This window comes from Barbus barbus (genome assembly GCF_936440315.1).
Source record: "Barbus barbus genome assembly, chromosome: 17".
In the NCBI taxonomy this organism is placed as follows: domain Eukaryota; kingdom Metazoa; phylum Chordata; class Actinopteri; order Cypriniformes; family Cyprinidae; genus Barbus; species Barbus barbus.
Window position 1 is genome coordinate 30,213,251 of NC_136745.1, and position 14,345 is coordinate 30,227,595.

Consider the following 14,345-nt stretch of genomic DNA (forward strand, 5'->3'; position numbering starts at 1 on the left):
GTTGCTATGTGGTTGCTAGGGTACCCAGGATGGTTGCTATGGAGTTGCATGATTAAACTGCAAAGGCTTCTTGTCACTATGAATGATATAAACCAACTCCCATGCCTCTGTGACATTCAGAATGGAAGATATCCCTCTTTGGATTTTGGTTGCTAGGGTACTCTGTTTGGTTGCTATGGAGTTGCATGATGAAACTGCAAAGGCTTCTTGTCACTATGAATGATATAAACCAACTCCCATGCCTCTGTGACATTTAGAATGGAAGATATCCCTATTTGGATTTTGGTTGCTAAGGTACTCTGTTTGGTTGATATGGAGTTGCATGATGAAACTGCAAAGGCTTCTTGTCACTATGAATGATATAAACCAACTCCCATGCCTCTGTGACATTCAGAATGGAAGATATCCCTCTTTGGATTTTGGTTGCTAGGGTACTCTGTTTGGTTGCTATGGAGTTGCATGATGAAACTGCAAAGGCTTCTTGTCACTATGAATGATATAAACCAACTCCCGTGCCTCTGTGACGTTCAGAATGGAAGATATCCGTATTTGGATTTTGGTTGCTAAGGTACTCTGTTTGGTTGCTATGGAGTTGCATGATGAAACTGCAAAGGCTTCTTATCACTATGAATGATATAAACCAACTCCCATGCCTCTGTGACATTCAGAATGGAAGATATCCCTCTTTGGATTTTGGTTGCTAGGGTACTCTGTTTGGTTGCTATGGAGTTGCATAATGAAACTGCAAAGGCTTCTTGTCACTATGAATGATATAAACCAACCCCCATGCCTCTGTGACATTCAGAATGAAAGATATACCTCTTTGGATTTTGGTTGCTGAGGTCCTCTGTTTGGTTGCTATGGAGTTGCTTGGAGCTGCCAATGATGAAACTGCAAAGGCTTCTTGTCACTATGAATAATATAAACCAACTCCCATGCCTCTGTGACATTCAGAATGGAAGATATCCCTCTTTGGATTTTGGTTGTTAAGGTGCTCGAAAATGGTTGCTAGGGAGGGGCTAGGAAGTATTGAGGTGATTCATGATTGGCTGTTCGCTGCCCCGAGTCAAATGAGACCACTCTCATGTTTCTATGACAATTCAGTCCGGAGATATTCCTTTGATCTCTTTCAATGAATGTCTATGGAACTTGTTGCTACGGTGGTCTAAATGGTTGCTAGGGCGTGGCTTGATAGCTTCACAATGATCCTGAGAGATTGATTGGTCGTCTGAGTAAAATGAGCCCGCCCCCTTATCTCTATGACACTGTGATCCAGAGCTATGTTCAATACAAAATCCCTATGCAATTTACCATAGTAGGAAAAACGCGCTGTTTCATGGGCCGTCCCTCACCATAGTAAGTCACTGGGGCAACTTTGGGGGGCTCTTGTGCCCCAGGGGTACAACTTATACCCCACTGCGGGGTATCTTCTTGCACAGCTTGATAGCCTCTCCAAATGTGGTGATTTACAAGTTTCTACGAAATTCTCGCTCGGAGCTACGAGCCGTCAAAGTTGGCCGCAATGCATTGTCTATGCGATTTTTTGCCCGCTTTTTTGCCCCTGGGGCAAATACCGTACCCCCGATCGCTTATAAAAGTCATAGCACAGGTCTCCTCAATAGGGCGCACGATTTGACGCCTGTTTCATGGCTCTGTGACGAACGGTGCGGGAGGAGTAGCGTGCCGAAGTTTGTACGGAAGAAGAATAAGAATAAAAAGAATAAGAATAATAAGTATGTGAGATAATAATAGTGAGTGCTTTGGCAAGCACCCCCTAACTAGAATGTACATTTCCTGAAGAAAATGTGAGGGGGTGCTTGGCGTGGCAAAACTCGCCACTCGGTTGCTAGGGTGTAAGCAGTATTTCTATGTGCTAGAATGAGAGAGAGAGAGAGAGAGAGAGAAGGGCCTGCTTGTTTTTGTGTGTGTGTGAGAAAGTGACAGTTGAGATTCAAATTCATGAAAATTCCACCATTGTAAGTCAATGGGACTTTTTTGCCTACTTATTCGTCCGCTGTACGAACATCGTAGGTCTGATCGCTTAGAAAAGTCATAGCACACTTCTCGTCAATGAGGCGGTCGATTTGACACCTCATTCATGGGTCTATGACAAACGGTGCGGGAGGAGTAGCGCGCCGAAGTTTTGTCAAAGCGAATAGTAATAGTAACACTAGAATGTACATTTCCTGAAGAAAATGTGAGGGGGTGCTTGGCGTGGCAAAACTCGCCACTCGGTTGCTAGGGTGTAAGCAGTATTTCTATGTGCTAGAATGGAAGATATCCCTCTTTGGATTTTGGTTGCTAAGGTACTCTGTTTGGTTGCTAGGGAGTGGCCATGGATATCATAGGTCATTACTTATTGGTTACTTAAAAGGTGAGTCAAATGAGTGGGGGGGGGGGGGGGGGGGGTTACAGAGAGAGAGAGAGAGAGAGAAGGGCCTGCTTGTTTTTGTGTGTGTGTGAGAAAGTGACAGTTGAGATTCAAATTCATGAAAATTCCACCATTGTAAGTCAATGGGACTTTTTTGCCTACTTATTCGTCCGCTCTACGAACATCGTACACCCGATCGCTTAGAAAAGTCATAGCACACCTCTCCTCAATGAGGCGGTCGATTTGACACCTCATTCATGGGTCTACGACAAACGGTGCGGGAGGAGTAGCGCGCCGAAGTTTTGTCAAGGCGAATAGTAATAGTAACACTAGAATGTACATTTCCTGAAGAAAATGTGAGGGGGTGCTTGGCGTGGCAAAACTCGCCACTCGGTTGCTAGGGTACCCAGGATGGTTGCTAGGGCCGTTGCTAGGGTACCCAGGGTGGTTGCTAAGGTGTTGCTATGCGGTTGCTAGGGTAATCAGAATGGTTGCTAGGGTACCCAGGGTGGTTGCTAGGGTACCCAGGGTGGTTGCTAAGGTGATGCTATGTGGTTGCTAGGGTAATTGGGGTGGTTGCTAGGGTGTTGCTATGCGGTTGCTAGGGTACCCAGGATGGTTGCTAGGGCGGTTGCTAGGGTACCCAGGGTGGTTGCTAAGGTGTTGCTATGTGGTTGCTAGGGTACTTGGGGTGGTTGCTAGGGTGTTGCTATGCGGTTGCTAGGGTACCCAGGATGGTTGCTAGGGCGGTTGCTAGGGTACCCAGGGTGGTTGCTAAGGTGATGCTATGTGGTTGCTAGGGTAATTGGGGTGGTTGCTAGGGTGTTGCTATGCGGTTGCTAGGGTACCCAGGATGGTTGCTAGGGCGGTTGCTAGGGTACCCAGGGTGGTTGCTAAGGTGTTGCTATGTGGTTGCTAGGGTACTTGGGGTGGTTGCTAGGGTGTTGCTATGCGGTTGCTAGGGTACCCAGGATGGTTGCTAGGGCCGTTGCTATGGTACCCAGGGTGGTGCTATGAATGATATAAACCAACTCCCATGCCTCTGTGACATTCAGAATGGAAGATATCCCTCTTTGGAATTTGGTTGCTAAGGTACTCTGTTTGGTTTCTATGGAGTTGCATGATGAAACTGCAAAGGCTTCTTGTCACTATGAATGATATAAACCAACTCCCATGCCTCTGTGACATTCAGAATGGAAGATATCCCTCTTTGGATTTTGGTTGCTAGGGTACTCTGTTTGGTTGCTATGGAGTTGCGTGATGAAACTGCAAAGGCTTCTTGTCACTATGAATGATATAAACCAACTCCCATGCCTCTGTGACATTCAGAATGGAAGATATCCCTCTCTGGATTTTGGTTGTTAAGGTGGTCTATATGGTTGCTATGGAGATGCTTGGAGGTGCCAATGATGAAACTGCAGAGGCTTCTTGTCTTTATGAATGATATAAACCAAGTCCCATGCCTCTGTGACATTCAGAATGGAAGATATCCCTCTTTGGAATTTGGTTACTAAGGTGGTCGACAATGGTTGCTAGGGAGGGGCTAGGAAGTGTTGAGGTGATTCATGATTGGCCGTTTGCTGCCCCGAGTCAAATGAGCCCACCCTCATGTTTCTATGACAATTCATTCCGGAGATATCCCTTTGATCTTTTTCAATGGATGTCTATGGAACTTGTTGTTAACGTGCTCTAAATGGTTGCTAGGGCGTGGCTTAATGGCTTCACAATGATCCTAAGATATTGATTGGTCGTCTGAGTAAAATGAGCCCGCCCCCTTGTCTCTATGACACTGTGATCCAGAGCTATGTTCAATACAAAATCCCTATGCAATTTACCATAGTAGGAAAAACGCGCTGTTTCATGGGCCTTCCCTCACCATAGTAAGTCAATGGGGCAACTTTGGGGGGCTCTTGTGCCCCAGGGGTAGAACTTATACCCCACTTCGGGGTATCTTCTTGCACAGCTTGATAGCCTCTCCAAATGTGGTGATTCACAAGTTTCTACGAAATTCTCGCTCGGAGCTACGAGGCGTCAAAGTTGGCCGCAATGCATTGTCTATGGGATTTTTTGCCCGCTTTTTTGCCCCTGGGGCAAACACCGTTACCCCGATCGCTTATAAAAGTCATAGCACACCATTCCCGATTATTCCGCACGATTTGACGCCTCATTCGTGGGTCTGTGACAAAAGCTGCGGGAGGAGTAGCGCGTCAAAATTTGTACGGAAGAAGAGGAATAAGAATAATAAGTATGTGAGATAATAATAGTGAGTGCTTTGGCAAGCACCCCCTAACTAGAATGTACATTTCCTGAAGAAAATGTGAGTGGGTGCTTGGCGTGGCAAAACTCGCCACTCGGTTGCTAGGGTGGTTGCTAGGGTACCCAGGATGGTTGCTAGGGCCGTTGCTAGGGTACCCAGGGTGGTTGCTAAGGTGTTGCTATGCGGTTGCTAGGGTAATCAGGATAGTTGCTAGGGTACCTAGGATGGTTGCTAGGGCGGTTGCTAGGGTACCCAGGATGGTTACTAAGGTGTTGCTAGGTGGTTGCTAGGGTGTTGCTATGTGGTTGCTAGGGTACCCAGGATGGTTGCTAGGGCCGTTGCTAGGGTACCCAGGATGGTTGCTAGGGTACCTAGGATGGTTGCTAGGGTGGTTGCTAGGGTACCCAGGGTGGTTGCTAAGGTGTTGCTATGTGGTTGCTAGGGTACTAGGAGTGGTTACTAGGGTGTTGCTATGCGGTTGCTAGGGTACCTAGGATGGTTGCTAGGGCGGTTGCTAGGGTACTTGGGGTGGTTGCTAAGGTGTTGCTAAGCGGTTGCTAGGGTATCCAGGATGGTTGCTAAGGCCGTTGCTAGGGTACCCAAGGTGGTTGCTAAGGTGTTGCTATGTGGTTGCTAGGGTACTTTGGGTGGTTGCTAGGGTGTTGCTATGCGGTTGCTAGGGTACCCAGGATGGTTGCTAGGGCCGTTGCTAGGGTACCCAGGGTGGTTGCTAAGGTGTTGCTATGTGGTTAATAGGGTACTTGGGGTGGTTGCTAGGGTGTTGCTATGCGGTTGCTAGGGTACCCAGGATGGGTGCTATGGAGTTGCATGATGAAACTGCAAAGGCTTCTTGTCACTATGAATGATATAAACCAACTCCCATGCCTCTGTGACATTCAGAATGGAAGATATCCCTCTTTGGATTTTGGTTGCTAGGGTACTCTGTTTGGTTGCTATGGAGTTGCATGATGAAACTGCAAAGGCTTCTTGTCACTATGAATGATATAAACCAACTCCCGTGCCTCTGTGACGTTCAGAATGGAAGATATCCCTCTTTGGATTTTGGTTGCTAAGGTACTCCGTTTGGTTGCTATGGAGTTGCATGATGAAACTGCAAAGCCTTCTTGTCACTATGAATGATATAAACCAACTCCCGTGCCTCTGTGACGTTCAGAATGGAAGATATCCCTCTTTGGATTTTGGTTGCTAAGGTACTCTGTTTGGTTGCTATGGAGTTGCATGATGAAACTGCAAAGGCTTCTTGTCACTATGAATGATATAAACCAACTCCCATGCCTCTGTGACATTCGGAATGAAAGATATCCCTCTTTGGATTTTGGTTGCTAAGGTGCTCGACAATGGTAGCTAGGGAGGGGCTAGGAGCTGCCAATGATGAAACTGCAAAGGCTTCTTGTCACTATGAATGATATAAACCAACTCCCATGCCTCTGCGACATTCAGAATGGAAGATATCCCTCTTTGGATTTTGGTTGCTAAGGTGCTCGACAATGGTTGCTAGGGAGGGGCTAGGAGCTGCCAATGATGAAACTGCAAAGGCTTCTTGTCACTATGAATGATATAAACCAACTCCCATGCCTCTGTGACATTCAGAATGAAAGATATCCCTCTTTGGATTTTGGTTGCTAAGGTGCTCGACAATGGTTGCTAGGGAGGGGCTAGGAGCTGCCAATGATGAAACTGCAAAGGCTTCTTGTCACTATGAATGATATAAACCAACTCCCATGCCTCTGCGACATTCAGAATGGAAGATATCCCTCTTTGGATTTTGGTTGTTAAGGTGCTCGAAAATGGTTGCTAGGGAGGGGCTAGGAAGTGTTGAGGTGATTCATGATTGGCTGTTTGCTGCCCCGAGTCAAATGAGACCACCCTCATGTTTCTATGACAATTCAGTCCGGAGATATCCCTTTGATCTCTTTCAATGAATGTCTATGGAACTTGTTGCTAAGGTTTTTAAATGGTTGCTAGGGCGTGGCTTGATGGCTTCTCAATGATCCTGAGATATTGATTGGTCGTCTGAGTAAAATAAGCCCGCCCCCTTGTCTCTATGACACTGTGATCCAGAGCTATGTTCAATACAAAATCCCTATGCAATTTACCATAGTAGGTTAAACGCATGCGTTTCATGGGCCGTCCTGCTCCATAGTAAGTCAATGGGGCAACTTTGGGGGCCTCTTCTGCCCCAGGGGTAAAACTTTTACCCCATTGTGAGGTATGTTCTTACAGAGCCTCCCAGCCTCTTCAAATGTGGCAAATCACAAGTTTCTGCAAAATCCTCGCTCTGAGCTATGATTCGTCAAAGTTTGTCGCAATGTTAAGTCAATGCGATTTTTGGGCCGCTTTTTTGCCCCTGGGGCAAATACCGTACCCCCGATCGCTTATAAAAGTCATAGCACACCATTCCCGATTAATCCGCACAATTTGACGCCTCATTCATGGGTCTGTGACAAAAGCTGCGGGAGGAGTAGCGCGCCGAAATAACGGCGGAATAAAGAAGAAAATAATAATAATAAAAATAAGTATGCCGAATAACAATAGTGAGTGCTTCAAAAAAGCACCCACTAATAATAATAACTAGAATGTACATTTCCTGAAGAAAATGTGAGGGGGTGCTTGGCGTGGCAAAACTCGCCACTCGGTTGCTAGGGTACCCAGGATGGTTGCTAGGGCGGTTTCTAGGGTACCCAGGGTGGTTGCTAAGGTGTTGCTATGTGGTTGCTAGGGTACTTGGGGTGGTTGCTAGGGTGTTGCTATGCGGTTGCTAGGGTACCCATGATGGTTGCTAGGGCGGTTGCTAGGGTACCCAGGGTGGTTGCTAAGGTGATGCTATGTGGTTGCTAGGGTACTGGGGTGGTTGCTAGGGTGTTGCTATGCGGTTGCTAGGGTACCCATGATGGTTGCTAGGACGGTTGCTAGGTTACCCAGGGTGGTTGCTAGGGTGTTGCTATGTGGTTGCTAGGGTATCCAGGGTGGTTGCTAAGGTGTTGCCATGTGGTTGCTAGGGTATCTGGGGTGGTTGCTAAGGTGTTGCTATGTGGTTGCTAGGGTACCCAGGATGGTTGCTAGGGCGGTTGCTAGGGTACCCAGGGTGGTTGCTAAGGTGATGCTATGTGGTTGCTAGGGCAATTGGGGCGGTTGCTAGGGTGTTGCTATGCGGTTGCTAGGGTACCCAGGATGGTTGCTAGGGCGGTTGCTAGGGTACCCAGGGTGGTTGCTAAGGTGTTGCTATGTGGTTGCTAGGGTACTTGGGGTGGTTGCTAGGGTGTTGCTATGCGGTTGCTAGGGTACCCAGGATGGTTGCTAGGGCCGTTGCTATGGTAACCAGGGTGGTGCTATGAATGATATAAACCAACTCCCATGCCTCTGTGACATTCAGAATGGAAGATATCCCTCTTTGGATTTTGGTTGCTAGGGTACTCTGTTTGGTTGCTATGGAGTTGCATGATGAAACTGCAAAGGCTTCTTGTCACTATGAATGATATAAACCAACTCCCATGCCTCTGTGACATTCAGAATGGAAGATATCCCTCTTTGGATTTTGGTTGCTAGGGTACTCTGTTTGGTTGCTATGGAGTTGCATGATGAAACTGCAAAGGCGTCTTGTCACTATGAATTAAATAAACCAACTCCCATGCCTCTGTGACATTCAGAATGGAAGATATCCCTCTTTGGAATTTGGTTGCTAGGGTACTCTGTTTGGTTGCTATGGAGTTGCATGATGAAACTGCAAAGGCTTCTTGTCACTATGAATGATATAAACCAACTCCCATGCCTCTGTGACGTTCAGAATGGAAGATATCCCTCTTTGGATTTTGGTTGCTAGGGTACTCTGTTTGGTTGCTATGGAGTTGCATGATGAAACTGCAAAGGCTTCTTGTCACTATGAATGATATAAACCAACCCCCATGCCTCTGTGACTTTCAGAATGGAAGATATACCTCTTTGGATTTTGGTTGCTAAGGTCCTCTGTTTGGTTGCTATGGAGTTGCTTGGAGCTGCCAATGATGAAACTGCAAAGGCTTCTTGTCACTATGAATAATATAAACCAACTCCCATGCCTCTGTGACATTCAGAATGGAAGATATCCCTCTTTGGATTTTGGTTGTTAAGGTGCTCGACAATGGTTGCTAGGGAGGGGCTAGGAAGTATTGAGGTGATTCATGATTGGCTGTTCGCTGCCCCGAGTCAAATGAGACCACCCTCATGTTTCTATGACAATTCAATCCGGAGATATCCCTTTGATCTTTTTCAATGGATGTCTATGGAACTTGTTGTTAACGTGCTCTAAATGGTTGCTAGGGCGTGGCTTAATGGCTTCACAATGATCCTGAGATATTGATTGGTCGTCTGAGTAAAATGAGCCCGCCCCCTTATCTCTATGACACTGTGATCCAGAGCTATGATCAATACAAAATCCCTATGCAATTTACCATAGTAGGAAAAACGCGCTGTTTCATGGGCCTTCCCTCACCATAGTAAGTCAATGGGGCAACTTTGGGGGGCTCTTGTGCCCCAGGGGTACAACTTATACCCAACTGCGGGGTATCTTCTTGCACAGCTTGATAGCCTCTCCAAATGTGGTGATTCACAAGTTTCTACGAAATTCTCGCTCGGAGCTACGAGGCGTCAAAGTTGGCCGCAATGCATTGTCTATGGGATTTTTTGCCCGGTTTTTTGCCCCTGGGGCAAACACCGTTACCCCGATCGCTTATAAAAGTCATAGCACACCATTCCCGAATAATCCGCACGATTTGACGCCTGTTTCATGGCTCTGTGACGAACGGTGCGGGAGGAGTAGCGCGTCAAAATTTGTACGGAAGAATAATAATAAGAAGAATAAGTATGTGAGATAATAATAGTGAGTGCTTTGGCAAGCACCCCCTAACTAGAATGTACATTTCCTGAAGAAAATGTGAGGGGGTGCTTGGCGTGGCAAAACTCGCCACTATAGCCAACCAGCATGTCTGTATGATGTTATGGAGCTGAGATGTGGCTTCCTTTTATAGTTAAACGGTTGCTAGGATGCTCTAAATGGTTGTTATGGTGTGGGTACGCATTGAACATGTTGATATTTACAGAGCTGCAAAGGCTTCTTGTCACTATGAATGATATAAACCAACTCCCATGGCTCTGTGACATTCGGAATGGAAGATATCCCTCTTTGGATTTTGGTTGCTAGGGTACTCTGTTTGGTTGCTATGGAGTTGCATGATGAAACTGCAAAGGCTTCTTGTCACTATGAATGATATAAACCAACTCCCATGCCTCTGTGACATTCAGAATGGAAGATATCCCTCTTTGGATTTTGGTTGCTAGGGTACTCTGTTTGGTTGCTATGGAGTTGCATGATGAAACTGCAAAGGCTTCTTGTCACTATGAATGATACAAACCAACCCCCATGCCTCTGTGACTTTCAGAATGGAAGATATACCTCTTTGGATTTTGGTTGCTAAGGTCCTCTGTTTGGTTGCTATGGAGTTGCTTGGAGCTGCCAATGATGAAACTGCAAAGGCTTCTTGTCACTATGAATAATATAAACCAACTCCCATGCCTCTGTGACATTCAGAATGGAAGATATCCCTCTTTGGATTTTGGTTGTTAAGGTGCTCGACAATGGTTGCTAGGGAGGGGCTAGGAAGTATTGAGGTGATTCATGATTGGCTGTTTGCTGCCCCGAGTCAAATGAGACCACCCTCATGTTTCTATGACAATTCAGTCCGGAGATATCCCTTTGATCTTTTTCAATGGATGTCTATGGAACTTGTTGTTAACGTGCTCTAAATGGTTGCTAGGGCGTGGCTTGATGGCTTCACAATGATCCTGAGATATTGATTGGTCGTCTGAGTAAAATGACCCCACCCCCTTATCTCTATGATACTGTGATCCAGAGCTATGATCAATACAAAATCCCTATGCATTTTACCATAGTAGGAAAAACGCGCTGTTTCATGGGCCGTCCCTCACCATAGTATGTCAATGGGGCAACTTTGGGGGGCTCTTGTGCCCCAGGGGTACAACTTATACCCCACTGCGGGGTATCTTCTTGCACAGCTTGATAGCCTCTCCAAATGTGGTGATTCACAAGTTTCTACGAAATTCTCGCTCGGAGCTACGAGGCGTCAAAGTTGGCCGCAATGCATTGTCTATGGGATTTTTTGCCCGCTTTTTTGCCCCTGGGGCAAACACCGTTACCCCGATCGCTTATAAAAGTCATAGCACACCATTCCCGAATAATCCGCACGATTTGACGCCTCATTCGTGGGTCTGTGACAAAAGCTGCGGGAGGAGTAGCGCGTCAAACTTTGTACGGAAGAAGAAGAATAATAATAATAAGTATGAAGAATAATAATAGTGAGTGCTTTGACAAGCACCCCCTAACTAGAATGTACATTTCCTGAAGAAAATGTGAGGGGGTGCTTGGCGTGGCAAAACTCGCCACTCGGTTGCTAGGTTGGCTTGAGTGGTTTCCTTGGCACTGCTGGGCGGTTGCTAGGGCACTAGGGATGGTTGCTAGGGCTGTTGCTAGGGTACCCAGGGTGGTTGCTAGGGTGTTGCTATGTGGTTGCTAGGGTACCCAGGATGGTTGCCAGGGCGGTTGCTAGGGTACCGAGGGTGGTTGCTAAGGTGATGCTATGTGGTTGCTAGGGTAATTGGGGTGGTTGCTAGGGTGTTGCTATGCGGTTGGTACGGTACCCAGGATGGTTGCTAGGGCGGTTGCTAGGGTACCCAGGGTGGTTGCTAAGGTGTTGCTATGTGGTTGCTAGGGTACTTGGGGTGGTTGCTAGGGTGTTGCTATGCGGTTGCTAGGGTACCCAGGATGGTTGCTAGGGCGGTTGCTAGGGTACCCAGGGTGGTTGCTAAGGTGATGCTATGCGGTTGCTAGGGTAATTGGGGTGGTTGCTAGGGTGTTGCTATGCGGTTGCTAGGGTACCCAGGATGGTTGCTAGGGCGGTTGCTAGGGTACCCAGGGTGGTTGCTAAGGTGTTGCTATGTGGTTGCTAGGGTACTTGGGGTGGTTGCTAGGGTGTTGCTATGCGGTTGCTAGGGTACCCAGGATGGTTGCTAGGGCCGTTGCTATGGTACCCAGGGTGGTGCTATGAATGATATAAACCAACTCCCATGCCTCTGTGACATTCAGAATGGAAGATATCCCTCTTTGGATTTTGGTTGCTAGGGTACTCTGTTTGGTTGCTATGGAGTTGCATGATGAAACTGCAAAGGCTTCTTGTCACTATGAATGATATAAACCAACTCCCATACCTCTGTGACATTCAGAATGGAAGATATCCCTCTTTGGATTTTGGTTGCTAGGGTACTCTGTTTGGTTGCTATGGAGTAGCATGATGAAACTGCAAAGGCTTCTTGTCACTATGAATGATATAAACCAACTCCCGTGCCTCTGTGACATTCAGAATGGAAGATATCCCTCTTTGGATTTTGGTTGCTAGGGTACTCTGTTTGGTTGCTATGGAGTTCCATGATGAAACTGCAAAGGCTTATTGTCACTATGAATGATATAAACCAACTCCCGTGCCTCTGTGACGTTCAGAATGGAAGATATCCCTCTTTGGATTTTGGTTGCTAGGGTACTCTGTTTGGTTGCTATGGAGTTGCGTGATGAAACTGCAAAGGCTTCTTGTCACTATGAATGATATAAACCAACTCCCGTGCCTCTGTGACGTTCAGAATGGAAGATATCCCTCTTTGGATTTTGGTTGCTAGGGTACTCGGTTTGGTTGCTATGGAGTTGCATGATGAAACTGCAAAGGCTTCTTGTCACTATGAATGATATAAACAAACTCCCATGCCTCTGTGACATTCAGAATGGAAGATATCCCTCTTTGGATTTTGGTTGCTAGGGTACTCTGTTTGGTTGCTATGGAGTTGCATGATGAAACTGCAAAGGCTTCTTGTCACTATGAATGATATAAACCAACTCCCATGCCTCTATGACATTCAGAATGGAAGATATACCTCTTTGGATTTTGGTTGCTAGGGTACTCTGTTTGGTTGCTATGGAGTTGCATGATGAAACTGCAAAGGCTTCTTGTCACTATTTATGATATAAACCAACTCCCATGCCTTTGTGACATTCAGAATGGAAGATATCCCTCTTTGGATTTTGGTTACTAAGGTGGTCGACAATGGTTGCTAGGGAGGGGCTAGGAATTGTTGAGGTGATTCATGATTGGCTGTTTGCTGCCCCGAGTCAAATGAGCCCACCCTCGTGTTTCTATGACAATTCAATCCGGAGATATCCCTTTGATCTTTTTCAATGGATGTCTATGGAACTTGTTGCTAACGTGCTCTAAATGGTTGCTAGGGCGTGGCTTAATGGCTTCACAATGATCCTGAGATATTGATTGGTCGTCTGAGTAAAATGAGCCCGCCCCCTTATCTCTATGACACTGTGATCCAGAGCTATGTTCAATACAAAATCCCTATGCAATTTACCATAGTAGGAAAAACGCGCTGTTTCATGGGCCGTCCCTCACCATAGTATGTCAATGGGGCAACTTTGGGGGGCTCTTGTGCTCCAGGGGTAAAACTTATACCCCACTGCGTGGTATCTTCTTGCACAGCTTGATAGCCTCTCCAAATGTGGTGATTCACAAGTTTCTACGAAATTCTCGCTCGGAGCTACGAGCCGTCAAAGTTGGCCGCAATGCATTGTCTATGGGATTTTTTGCCCGCTTTTTTGCCCCTGGGGCAAACACCGCACCCCCGATCGCTTATAAAAGTCATAGCACAGGTGTCCTCAATAGGGCGCACGATTTGACGCCTCATTCGTTGGTCTGTGACAAAAGCTGCGGGAGGAGTAGCGCGCCGAAGTTTGTACGGAAGAAGAATAAGAATAAGAATAATAAGTATGAAGAATAATAATAGTGAGTGCTTTTGCAAAGCACCCCCTAACTAGAATGTACATTTCCTGAAGAAAATGTGAGGGGGTGCTTGGCGTGGCAAAACTCGCCACTCGGTTGCTAGGGTACCCAGGATGGTTGCTAGGGTACCTAGGATGGTTGCTAGGGCGGTTGCTAGGGTACCCAGGGTGGTTGCTAAGGTGTTGCTATGTGGTTGCTAGGGTACTTGGGGTGGTTGCTAGGGTGTTGCTATGCGGTTGCTAGGGTACCCAGGAAGGTTGCTAGGGTGGTTGCTAGGGTACCCAGGGTGGTTGCTAAGGTGATGGTATGTGGTTGCTAGGGTAATTGGGGTGGTTGCTAGGGTGTTGCTATGCGGTTGCTAGGGTACCCAGGATGGTTGCTAGGGTGGTTGCTAGGGTACCCAGGGTGGTTGCTAAGGTGATGGTATGTGGTTGCTAGGGTAATTGGGGTGGTTGCTAGGGTGTTGCTATGCGGTTGCTAGGGTACCCAGGATGGTTGCTAGGGTGGTTGCTAGGGTACCCAGGGTGGTTGCTAAGGTGTTGCTATGTGGTTGCTAGGGTACTTGGGGTGGTTGCTAGGGTGTTGCTATGCGGTTGCTAGGGTACCCAGGATGGTTGCTAGGGCGGTTGCTAGGGTACCCAGGGTGGTTGCTAAGGTGTTGCTATGTGGTTGCTAGGGTACTTGGGGTGGTTGCTAGGGTGTTGCTATGCGGTTGCTAGGGTACCCAGGATGGTTGCTAGGGCGGTTGCTATGGTACCCAGGGTGGTGCTATGAATGATATAAACCAACTCCCATGCCTCTGTGACATTCAGAATGG